The sequence below is a fragment of the Hyla sarda genome, chromosome 4, assembly GCF_029499605.1.
Source record: "Hyla sarda isolate aHylSar1 chromosome 4, aHylSar1.hap1, whole genome shotgun sequence".
Classification (NCBI taxonomy): Eukaryota; Metazoa; Chordata; class Amphibia; order Anura; family Hylidae; genus Hyla; species Hyla sarda.
This window is the reverse complement of record NC_079192.1, coordinates 138,898,177-138,909,908: the sequence shown is the minus strand read 5'-3', so window position 1 is coordinate 138,909,908 and position 11,732 is coordinate 138,898,177. Positions and strand designations below refer to the sequence as shown.

At 45.4% G+C, this 11,732-nt stretch overlaps 1 long non-coding RNA gene across 1 annotated transcript in view; it reads right to left on the bottom strand.

Moving 5' to 3' along the window:
* Positions 1-434: 434 nt before the first annotated feature.
* LOC130368514 (uncharacterized) overlaps positions 435-11,732 on the bottom strand; it is a 45,575-nt gene continuing 34,277 nt past the window's right edge. The window contains exon 4 of the long non-coding RNA XR_008892492.1: positions 435-573. This is a non-coding gene — a long non-coding RNA (uncharacterized LOC130368514). The remainder of the gene's footprint in view (positions 574-11,732) is intronic.

The window sequence follows — 11,732 nt, the reverse complement described above, 5'->3', positions numbered from 1 at the left end:
ATCAATCTTGTGTAGTTGGGCCATTGCAGAACCGCCAATAAGATGGATGTGATTCCCTGGCTAATGCCTTGATGGTTTCCAGTCAATACCTGTTTACATACCAATCATAGTCCGTTAAACAGAGCGAGCACTACACTCTAGTAAGTGAAATAAAACATGCACTGCAAACAGGAACAACATCCAGATCTAATTCTATCTACATTTCTGTTCAGATTGAATGAGAAAGCAGTGACATTCATTACAACGGGCATGCAGCAATCCCAGACATCCCAAAAAATTCATTTCTCTGAATAATGTCTTTTGTGCCTGAACTGCAACTTCTGCACGTTGCTCTCTCTTCCTGCCATCAGCGAGATGACATTCGGTGCGGCCGGGTATTGCTTGCTGCAGGACGGCAATGATCTCATCTTTTACCAGTCAGTTCCTACGAGCTGCTTCCACATCGTGTCACAGAATTCTAATGGCAGGTACCAATTCTCTCACTCTTGTCCATACAAATAACAAAGAACTGGATGGATTTGTCACAGTGATACGGATTAACAAATACTTTTCCATTGACAGAGACTGAATTCACTAGCAGGGATAGAATAGAAATGAGGAGAGAAGAGTGAACACCATCTTAACTTGTACTATGAAAACAGCGGACATGCACGGTGTGTTCTCTTATACAGGAGATGGATTAGATAACAGCTTGAATGTCAAATAAATGCAATTGTGCATAAAGTTATGTTTGCTTTATATTTTAAAGAATGTTATAAAAAGGAACTTGTCATCACTTTCATGCAGCCTGATCCAGGAGTCATCAATGTGGACCCCCGCGCCTCATCCTTTCTGCACCGGCCAATAGATTTCTTTCTAATTGAGTATAGGAACAGATCTATCACTCAAGGCCAGTGGGGCAATGAGAACCTGCCGGGGACCACCCTGATGACTCTTAGTTCAGGCAACAGGAAAGTGATGACAGGTTCCCTTTAAATAAAGCCCATTGATGTAATGTAATGTGACTGGTAGAAAGACAGCATGTGTATCTTCTTTAACCCCTTAATGACAATGTACGTAAATGTACATCATGGTGACGTGGTACTTAGAGCACCATGACGTACATTTACGCGCCGCCATGATCGCGAGCACCGGAGCGGTGCTCGCGTCATGTGCGGCAGGTCCCGACTGCTATCAGCAGCCAGGGACCTGCCATTAACCCCTCAGATGCCGTGATCAATACAGATCACGGCATCTGTGGCAGTGCGGTACTTTGAATGGATGATCGGGTCGCCCGCAGCGCTGTCATCCAGGATGGCAGCCGGAGGTCACCTCAACTGTCTCCGGCTGTCTCCCGGGGTCTTCTGCTCTGGTCTGAGATTGAGCAGAACAGAGCAGAAGATCACCGATAACACTGATCAGTGCTATGTCCTATGCATAGCACAGAACAGTATTAGCAATCAACTGATTGCTATGAATAGTCTCCTATGGGGACTATTAAAGTGTAAAAAAAAAAAGTAAAATCATATAAAATAAAAAAGTTTGAAAAATCTCCTCCCCCAATAAAAAAGTAAAATGTCAGTTTTTCCCATTTTACCCCATCCCGTACGGTGAACAGCGTAAATGTAATTTAAAAAAAAAAAAAATACAAAATTGCTGCTTTTTTGTCACATTTTATTCCAATTTTTCTTTTTATAAAAAAGTAAAACCTAAGCAAAAGTGGTACTGATAAGAACTACAGATCATGGCGCAGAAAATGAGCCCTCATACCGCCCCATATATGGAAACATGAGAAAGTTATAGGTGGTCAAAATCGGGCAATTTCAAACTTACTAATTTTGTTAAAATGGTTTGAGATGTTTTTTTTAAGCGGTACAATTATAGAAAAGCATATAACCACGGGTAGCATGTTAATCATATTGACCCACAGAATAAAGAAAACATGTCATTTTTACCATAAAGTGTACAGCGTGAAAACAAAACCTTCCAAAATTTGCTAAATTGCGGTTTTCTTTTCAATTTTCCCACATAAATAATATTTGTTTGGTTGCGCCGTACATTTTATGGTAAAATAAGTGATGTCATTACAAAGTACAATTGGTGACACAAAAAACAAGCCCTCATATGGGTCTGTGGATGGAAATATAAAAGAGTTATAATTTTTAGAAGGCGAGGAGGAAAATACGAAAATGCAAAAATAAAATTGGTCTGGTCCTTAAGGCCAAAATGGGCCTGGTCCTTAAGGGGTTAAAGGAAACTCTGGCAAACTGTTTTGCAATATACACTTAATACCTGTATTGGGCTATTTTCCCTGTTAGAATATGCTGTGACGGGCAGGAAGTGAAGAAAAACCTGGCATCCTCTATCAACTTTGTCTCCTCTCTCCAATCCCCAACCACACACACTTTGTCCAGGTTTTTAGCATTCACACCTTTCTAGTGTCATATCCACAAACCACACCCCCTTTTCTAACATTATCCAATCAAGTCACTTCCCTCTCTATCATAGCATGTCAAGCCATGCCCACCTTTTGACATCATGCTGACAAGCCACACCCCCTTTGTAATGCTCTTAATAGTAAGGACTGCTAGCAATGGTGCCAGAAACAAACCAGGGGAACTATGTAAGTATATTCGACACCATTTGAGTACTTTTATTTTCTTGTTTTTTTTTATGTACCCAGATAACCTCTTTAAACTCATTTGAGCAGGCCTCTGATGTTTTTATCACTTATTATGCCCCACAAGTGGCCTTATTAATGCCAGAAAACTGGTGTAAATTATTAAAGACCTGCCCCAATGTTAAATCTTTGGTGACCAGCATCTGGGAGGTGTGTGAAGACTACAATGTCCTCATTAATGCTACCAAAGAAAACAATTGAACTGTTTTGTGGGTCTTCCCCAGCTGAGACAAATGTGTTTCTTCTATCTGAAAGGAACTGGACACAAACTCAACTTAGGTAAAATTATTGGGATCATCTGGTTTAGACAACTCCTTGAAAAAGGGGCCCTGTGATGCGTTGTTTCTTGGAACCTGATAATAAACTGGATTCTTCTACACATGGAAGTTTCTTATGAGTTTCTTGCACCATTATAAGTATCCATTTTTACATCAGCTTTCAGCACTGTTCATAACCCATCCACTAAGCTGGTCCATTGATGTGCATGAAAAGAAAATGCTAGCCTGTCTGTTACTAACTCGCAGAAGAACTACTGAACTACAAACTGCTAAAAAAGCAATGGAAGAAAGTGGCCTGGTCTGTTGAATCATGCTGGATACTTGTCCATTGCCTACCTGGGAGAGTTATAATCAACAGAGGCCACTGAACACATACAGAGGTACCAACAAGTCATAACAATTTAACCCCCAGAGGGGGTCCACCCTCCCTGTCGGGATTTTGCCGTGATTTTTTTTATTTTTTATTATTATTATTTTTTTAAATGTCCCGCCCCGGCCTGACGGCGCAGGGGGGAAGGGAAGTCTGCATGCGCACTGCGCGCACAGCGTCCCCCTGCATCTCCTCCCAACTCCTGTGTTCCCCTCCGTCTCCCGCGTCCCCCGTGTTCCCCCTCATTCCTCCTCTGTTCCCTGTGTCCCCCGCGTCCCCCTCCTTCACCCTCCGTCTCCCTCCGTCCCCCTCTCCCTTACGGTGCAGGGAGCCGAAAATGGGTCCCTGCCTGGGGCGGAACGAGCTGCACCTGCGCCGGACTCCCGTGCCTGCTGTGAAACTGCAAGCTGCGCGGGCCGGCTTGCTTAAGGTACCGTACCCTTTCCACCCCTCAGTTCACCTTCTCAACCCTGTCTAAACCCCCCACCGTCACCCAGGTCCACCCTCTGTCCCCCCCCCCTGTCAGCCATGTCTGCCTCCCCCTGTCACCCCCCCCCGTCAGCCATGTCCGCCTTGTCCACCTCCCTGTCCATCTCTATCACCCTCCCCCCCCCTGTCAGCCATGTAATCCCACCCTGTCACCCATGTAATCCCACCCTGTCACCCATGTCCACCTCCCCCTGTCACCCATGTCCACCTCCCCCTGTCACCCATGTCCACCCTCCCCCTGTCACCCATGTCCACCCTCCCCCTGTCACCCATGTCCACCCTCCCCCTGTCACCCATGTCCACCCTCCCCCCGTCACCCATGTCCACCCCCCCCTGTCACCCATGTCCACCCCCCCCTGTCACCCATGTCCACCCCCCCCTGTCACCCATGTCCACCCCCCCTGTCACCCATGTCCACCCCCCCTGTCACCCATGTCCTCCCTCCCCCTGTCACCCATGTCCTCCCTCCCCCTGTCACCCATGTACTCCCTCCCCCTGTCACCCATGTCCTCCCTCCCCCTGTCACCCATGTCCACCCTCCCCCTGTCACCCATGTCCACCCTCCCCCTGTCACCCATGTCCACCCTCCCCCTATCACCCATGTCCACCCTCCCCCTGTCACTCATGTCCACACCCCCCCTGTCACCCATGTCCACCCTCCCTGTCACTCATGTCCACCCCCTCTCACACATATCCCCCCACCTATCATCCCCGTCACCCATTTCCACCCTTCTGTCATCCATGTCTGCCTTGTTAACTCCCCAGTCTACCCTGTCACACATGTCCACCCTCCCTGTCACCCATGTCCACCCTCCCTGTCACCCATGTCCACCCTCCCTGTCACCCATGTTCACCTTCATGTCACCCATGTCCACCCCCTCTCACACATGTCCCCCCCACCTATCATCCCAGTCACCCATGTCCACCTCCCCTCTCACCCATGTCCACCCTTCTGTCATCCATGTCTGCCTTGTCCACCCCCCTGTCCATCCCTGTCACTCATGTTTACCCCCGTCTACCCCTGTAGTCTACCCTGTCACCCATGTCCACCCTCCTGTTCACCCATCTGTCCCTTTGTCACCCCAGTCCACCCCTCTCTGTCATTCCTGTCCCTCTTTCACCCCCATGTCCACCCCTCTGACCCCCTGTCACCCATGTCCACCCCCCCTGTCACCCATGTCCACCCCCCTGTCACCCATGTCCACCCCCCCCTGTCACCCATGTCCACCCCCCCTGTCACCCATGTCCACCCCCCCCTGTCACCCATGTCCACCCTCCTGTCATCCATGTCTGCCTTGTCCACTCCCCTGTCCAACCCTGTCACTCATGTTTACCCCCCCGTCTACCCCCGTAGTCTACCCTGTCACCCATGTCCACCCTCATGTTCACCCGTCTGTCCCTTTGTCACCCTTGTCCACCCCTCTGACCCCCTGTCTCCCATGTCCACTCTCCTGTCATCCATGTCCACCCCCATCCAACCCTCTGTCACCCCTGCCCATCCCTGTCACCCATGTTCACCCTCCATTGTCCACCCCTCTGACCACATCCTTGTCACCCATGTCCACCCTTCCCTGTCACCCATGTCCATCCCCCCAGTCACCCATGTCACCCATGTTCACCTTCCTGTCACCCATGTCCACCCCCCATCACTCATGTCCACCCGCACTAACACATGTCCCCCCACCTATCATCCCCGTCACCCATGTCCACCCCCCCTCTCACCCATGTCCACCCTCCTGTCATCCACGTCTGCCTTGTCCACTCCCCTGTCCATCCCTGTCACTCATGTTTACCCCCCTGTCTACCCCCGTTGTCTACTCTTTCACCCATGTCCACCCTCCTGTTCACCCATCTGTCCCTTTGTTACCCCAGTCCACCCCTCTGTCACTCCTGTCCCTCTTTTACCCCCTTGTCCACCCCTCTGACCCCCTGTCCACCCTCCTGTCACCCATGTCCACCCCCTGTCCACCCCTCTGTCACCCCTATGCCCCCGTCACCCATGTTCACTCTTCTACACCCATCTATCACCCTTGTACAGCTCCCTACACCCCTCTGTCACCCATGTACACTTCTCTACACCCCTCTGTCATCCATGTACACTTCTCTACACCCCTCTGTCACCCATGTACACATCTCTACACCCCTCTGTCACCCATGTACACTTCTCTACACCCCTCTGTCACCCATGTACACTCCTCTACACCCCTCTGTCACCCATGTACACCCATCTGTTACCCATGTACACTCCTCTATACCCCTCTGTCACCCATGTACACTTCTCAACACCCCTCTGTCACCCATGTACAGTCCTCTATACCCCTCTGTCATCCATGTACACTCAACTACACCCCTTTGTCACCCATGTACACTCCTCTACACCCCTCTGTCACCCATGTACACCCATCTGTCACCCATGTACACTCCTCTACAACCATCTGTCCACTCCTCTACACCCCTGTCACCCATGTACGCTCCTCTACACCCCTTTCACCCATGTATGCTCCTCTACATCCCTATCACCCATGTACACTCTTCTGCACCCCTCTGTCACCCATGTACACTCCTCTATACCCCTCTGTCACCCATGTACACTCCTCTATACCCCTTTTTCACCCATGTACACTCCTCTACACCCCTCTGTCACCCATGTACACTCCTCTATACCCCTCTGTCATCCATGTACACTCAACTACACCCCTTTTTCACCCATGTACACTCCTCTACACCCCTCTGTCACCCATGTACACTCCTCTATACCCCTCTGTCACTCATGTACACTCCTCTATACCCGTCACCCATGTACACTCCTCTATACCCCTCTGTCACCCATGTACACTCCTCTACACCCATTTGTCACACATGTACACTACTCTACACCCCTCTGTTACCCATGTACACTCCTCTACACCCCTTTGTACACTCCTCAACACCACTCTGTACACTCCTCTACACCCCTGTCACCCATGTACGCTCCTCTACACCCCTTTCACCCATGTATGCTCCTCTACACCCCTGTCACCCATGTACACTCTTCTGCACCCCCCTGTCACCCATGTACACTCCTCTACACCCCTCTGTCACCCATGTACATCCATCTGTCACCCATGGACACTCCTCTACACCCCTGTCACTCATGTACACTCCTCTATACCCCCCTGTCACCCATGTACACTCCTCTACACCCATCTGTCATCCATGTACACTCCTCTACACCCATCTGTCACCCATGTACACTCCTCTACACCCATCTGTCACCCATGTATGCTCCTCTACACCCCTGTCACCCATGTACGCTCCTCTATACCCCTGTCACCCATGTACGCTCCTCTACACCCCTCTGAACGCTCCTCTACACCCCTCCGTCACCCATGTACGCTCCTCTACACCCCTCTACACCCCTCTAAACCCCTCTGTCACCCATGTCCACCCCTCTGTCACCCATGTCCACTATTCTACACCCCTCTGTCACCCATGTAAAAAAAAGAAAAAAAAGTTTGGCGCCTAATAGATTTGTTTTGCAGGTTTAAAGGTGAAGAATTGTGTGTGGAAGAAATCGTGATGATGGCCCAGACCAGATGGAGAAGAGAAGGCAACAATGCAAATTAGAGAAGACGTCATTGGTGAGTTGCTGTATAAAGCAGCACTTTAAACTACATAAATAGATATAGTGCATTGCGTTTTTTATCGTTTTTTATCGTTTTTTCCTTTTTTTTTTTTCTTGCTTGTCAACCTCAGTAGCGGTGCCCCGAGGAAAAAAAAATTTCCGAGGTTTGCCCCGACCCGAAAAAGGTTGGGAAACATTGGGGGTTAAATTTTTGTGACTACCTGGGAGAGTTGACACCAGAATGTACAATAGGAAGGAAGCAAGCCAGCATAGGCAATATGTTGTTCCTGCCCTATATGTACAATTTGTCTGCCATAGTAAGATTTGGAAACAGGGCTTGGCTTCCAGCTGACTGTCCATCAAGCACTGAGGGAGAAAGGAGGCATTCCAGCCCTCAGCACTTTAGGGGCCTATAATTGTGCCTTTGGTTTTCGGCACTAGGGAATAAAAGCATCTTTATACATTATATAAGCACAGACAGATATGAAACAAAGAAGATACTATGTATCTCCTTGCATTAACAGTGTCAGCAGTTTGGAACATGAATTGCAGCTGACATATTTCCTTTAACCTGTTAAGGACGAAGGGCAAACAGGTACTCCCTTGCGTCCTCATACATAAGGACCAAGGGCGTACCTGTACGCCCTGAAATCTTAAGTGGCTTTAAAGCAAGCACAGGAGCTGCACTCGCTTCAGAGCAGTGAGTGTCGGCTCACACTGACTGTATCAGTAGCCTCACACTGACTGTTTATGCCAATTTCGCCGCTGCCCTGCTTTCTACCCTATGGATGCCGATCAAAGCGTCTAAAGGGAAAAAAAAGTTATAGGGGTCAGAAAATTACAATTTCATGCATAAAAAAAGTTAGCATTTTTTTTTTTTAAATAGTAGAATAATAGAAAAACTATATCAATTGGGTATTGTTTTAATTGCATTAACATACAGAATAAAGATAATGTATCATTTTTACCATAAAGTGCTCTGCATAAAAACCGAACCCCCCAATAGTAGCAAAATTACAGTTTTCTTTCCGCTCGAAAATAATAATTTTTCGCAACTAGTGCCAGAAAGTTTTAAAGATTTTTAAATGGCTTCTATTTAAACATCTTAATCCTTTGAGTACTTAAGTGCTGCTGTTTACTACAGAGGAAGTTCTTTTATTATTGAATTTCTTTTGTCTGACCACAGTGCTCTCTGCTGACACCTCTGTCCATTTCAGGAAATGTCCAGAGCAGGAGCAAATCCCCATAGCAAACCTAACCTGCTGTGGACAGAGGTGTCAGAAGAAAGCACTGTGGTCAGACAAAAGAAATTCAAAAATAAAAGAACTTCCTCTGACAAATACAGCAGCTGATAAGTACTGGAAGGATTGAGATTCTTTTAATAGAAGTAATATACAAATCTGTTTAACTTTCTGGCACCAGTTGATTAAAAAAAAATAATAATAATTCCACCGGAGTACTCCTTTAACTCCTTGGGGACGGAGGGTGTACCTATACACCCTCATCCCACTCCCTGTCTATAGCGCGGGGCCAGGCCGTGGCCCCACATCATAGCGGGTCGGGTTAGAGGCCGGGACCCTTGGCAAATAGCGTGCGGCAATGATCACGGTGATCAAAGTTGAATGCCTCATCTAAAGTGAAAGTAAAGCCCTTCCGGTTAGTTCAGGGTGCTGTTCGGGATGTCTGCGGTGACATAGCGGCATCCTGAACAGCTGTAAAGACAGCAGGAGGGTCCCTACCTTCCTCCATGCTGTCCGATCACCAAATGACCGCTGAGTGCCTGAGATCCAGGCATGAGCAGTCAAGCGGCAGAATCATTGATAAATGGTTTCCTATGAGAAACCATTGGTCAATGTAAAAGATCAGTGTGTGCAGTGTTATAGCCCCCTATGGGAGCTATAACATTGCAAAAAAAAAAAGTGAAAAAAAAAGTGAATAAAGATCATTTAACCTCTCCCCTAATAAATATTTGAATCACCCCCATTTCCCAATTTTAAAAAACTATGCAAATAAAAATAAACATATGTGGTATCATCGTGTGTGAAAATGTCAGAATTATAAAAATATATCATCTATTAAACCGCACGGTCAATGGCGTACACGCCATTCCATTCCCAAGTCCAAAATAGTGTATTTTTGGTCACTTTTTATATCATAAAATGAATAAAAAGTGATCAAAAGGTCCGATCAATACATAAATGGTACCGCTGAAACCTTCAGTTCACGGCGCAAAAAATGAGCCCTCACACCATCCCATACACAGAAAAATAAAAAAGTTATAGGGGTCAGAAAATGACAATTTTAAACGTATACATTTTCCTGCATGTAGTTATGATTTTTTCCAGAAGTCCGACAAAATCAAACCTATATAAGTAGGGTATCATTTTAATCGTTTGGACCTACAGAATAAAGAGAAGGTGTAATTTTTACCGAAAAACGGAAGCCCCCAAAATTTACAAAATGGCATTTTTTCTACAATTTTGGCGCACAATGATTTTTTTTTTCATTTCGGTGTAGATTTTTGGGTAAAATGACTGATGTCATTACAAAGTAGAATTGGTGGTGCAGAAAATAAGCAATCATATGGATTTTTATCTGCAAAATTGAAAGGGTCATGATTTTTAAAAGGTAAGGAGGAAAAAACGAAAGTGCAAAAACTGGAAAACCCTCCGTCCCCAAAGGGTTAAGGCCAAAATGGGCTTGATCCTTAAAGTAGTCCGGTGGAAAACTTTTTTTTTTTTATTTTTTTAATCAACTGGTGCCAGAAAATTAAGCAGATTTGTAAATTACTTCTATTAAAAAATCTTAATCCCTGCTGAATACTACAGAAGAAATTATTTTCTTTTTGGAACACAGAGCTCTCTGCTGAAACACGAGCACAGTTCCATTAACCATTAAAGTAACAGAGGGCGCAATATATGGGTGTGCTCACAGAACCGCACTATGTGAACCAGAAATCCATATATAGGTTATATATGCCAAAGATCCATGTGGAAACATATGTAAACAAACTAGTTCACTCATAGCCTCACGATGTGAAAAGAGACCAAGTATAACAAATATATGAAGTTCGCACACATTAAGAAACACACATATGGCACACAAGCCCAACAATTAAACATTTTTTCTCAGACAAAGAACGATACATATTAGATATTGAAACCCATTGTAGGGCAACACGGTAAGAAGCATAACAGAAAATTATTCTAATTATACTAAAAGGGTTATCCACCATAGGGTGATTTTAGTATGTACCTGGCAGACAGTAATGGACATGCTTAGGAAGGATCTATGCTTGTCTTGGGGCTAAATGGCTGTGTTGTGAGATTATCATAACACTGTGGCTAGCTATTGTGAACTGGTATTTCCTGTTTGAGTTTTCTTCTTCGCCTACAAATCCCATAATTCCATTTTCCCCCCTCCCACACATCAGTCACCCCACCCATTGAAACATACATGAGCTGCATCCATTCAAAAGATGTGGTTTTCAATCAATCAGGGTGCCTACAGCTGTTGCATTAGTTGCAGATTGATCTCTCTCTCACCAAGCGATCGCTCCACCCATTGAAGCAGACAGGCTCCCTGTCATCAGCTGACTAGTGAGTCAGGTCTCGGCCGCATTCCAACCTGGGAAAAATCTGAGACAACAGTCATTTTGTATGCTGGTAAAAATAAATATTAGAGTGAAAATCACAGAAGAATTGTGAGACACTATTTTATGAAAAACACTAACTTTACAGCCCCTGTAGAATAGTCAAATGAAAACAAAAAATCCTGGAATACCCTTTTAATATTTACGACACAATGTATGATTTACTAAATTCATATAGCAATATGTGTGTTTCAATAAATTAATAATTCTGTAAACTTGAAGCTTATGCAACATGACAAATGAACAGTGCACAAAAAAAAATTATAATAATAATGATAATAATAATAATTTTTTTTTCGTTCACTGTTCATTTGCCATGTTGCATTAACTTCAAGTTTACTGAATTATTAATTTATTGAAACACACATCGTGTCATATGAATTTAATAAATCATACATTGTGTCATATAAGTATATAAAACAGTTGCACAATTGCTTCTTACTAGGGATGAGCAAATTTTTGAAAAATTTGATTTGGCTGATTCGCCAAATTTTTTGAAAAAGTTTGTTTCGATCCAAATTTATTTGTGGTGAATCTATATTAAAAGCGGCTATTTCTGTACAACAGAGAGCCTCCATAGGGGTGTAGAACACTTTGCTTTGTTCTAACACGCATAAGGAGTGTGCTGGGTTAGAGAAATAATACTGTTATTCAGTATGACATGCAGATTGACGGCATCG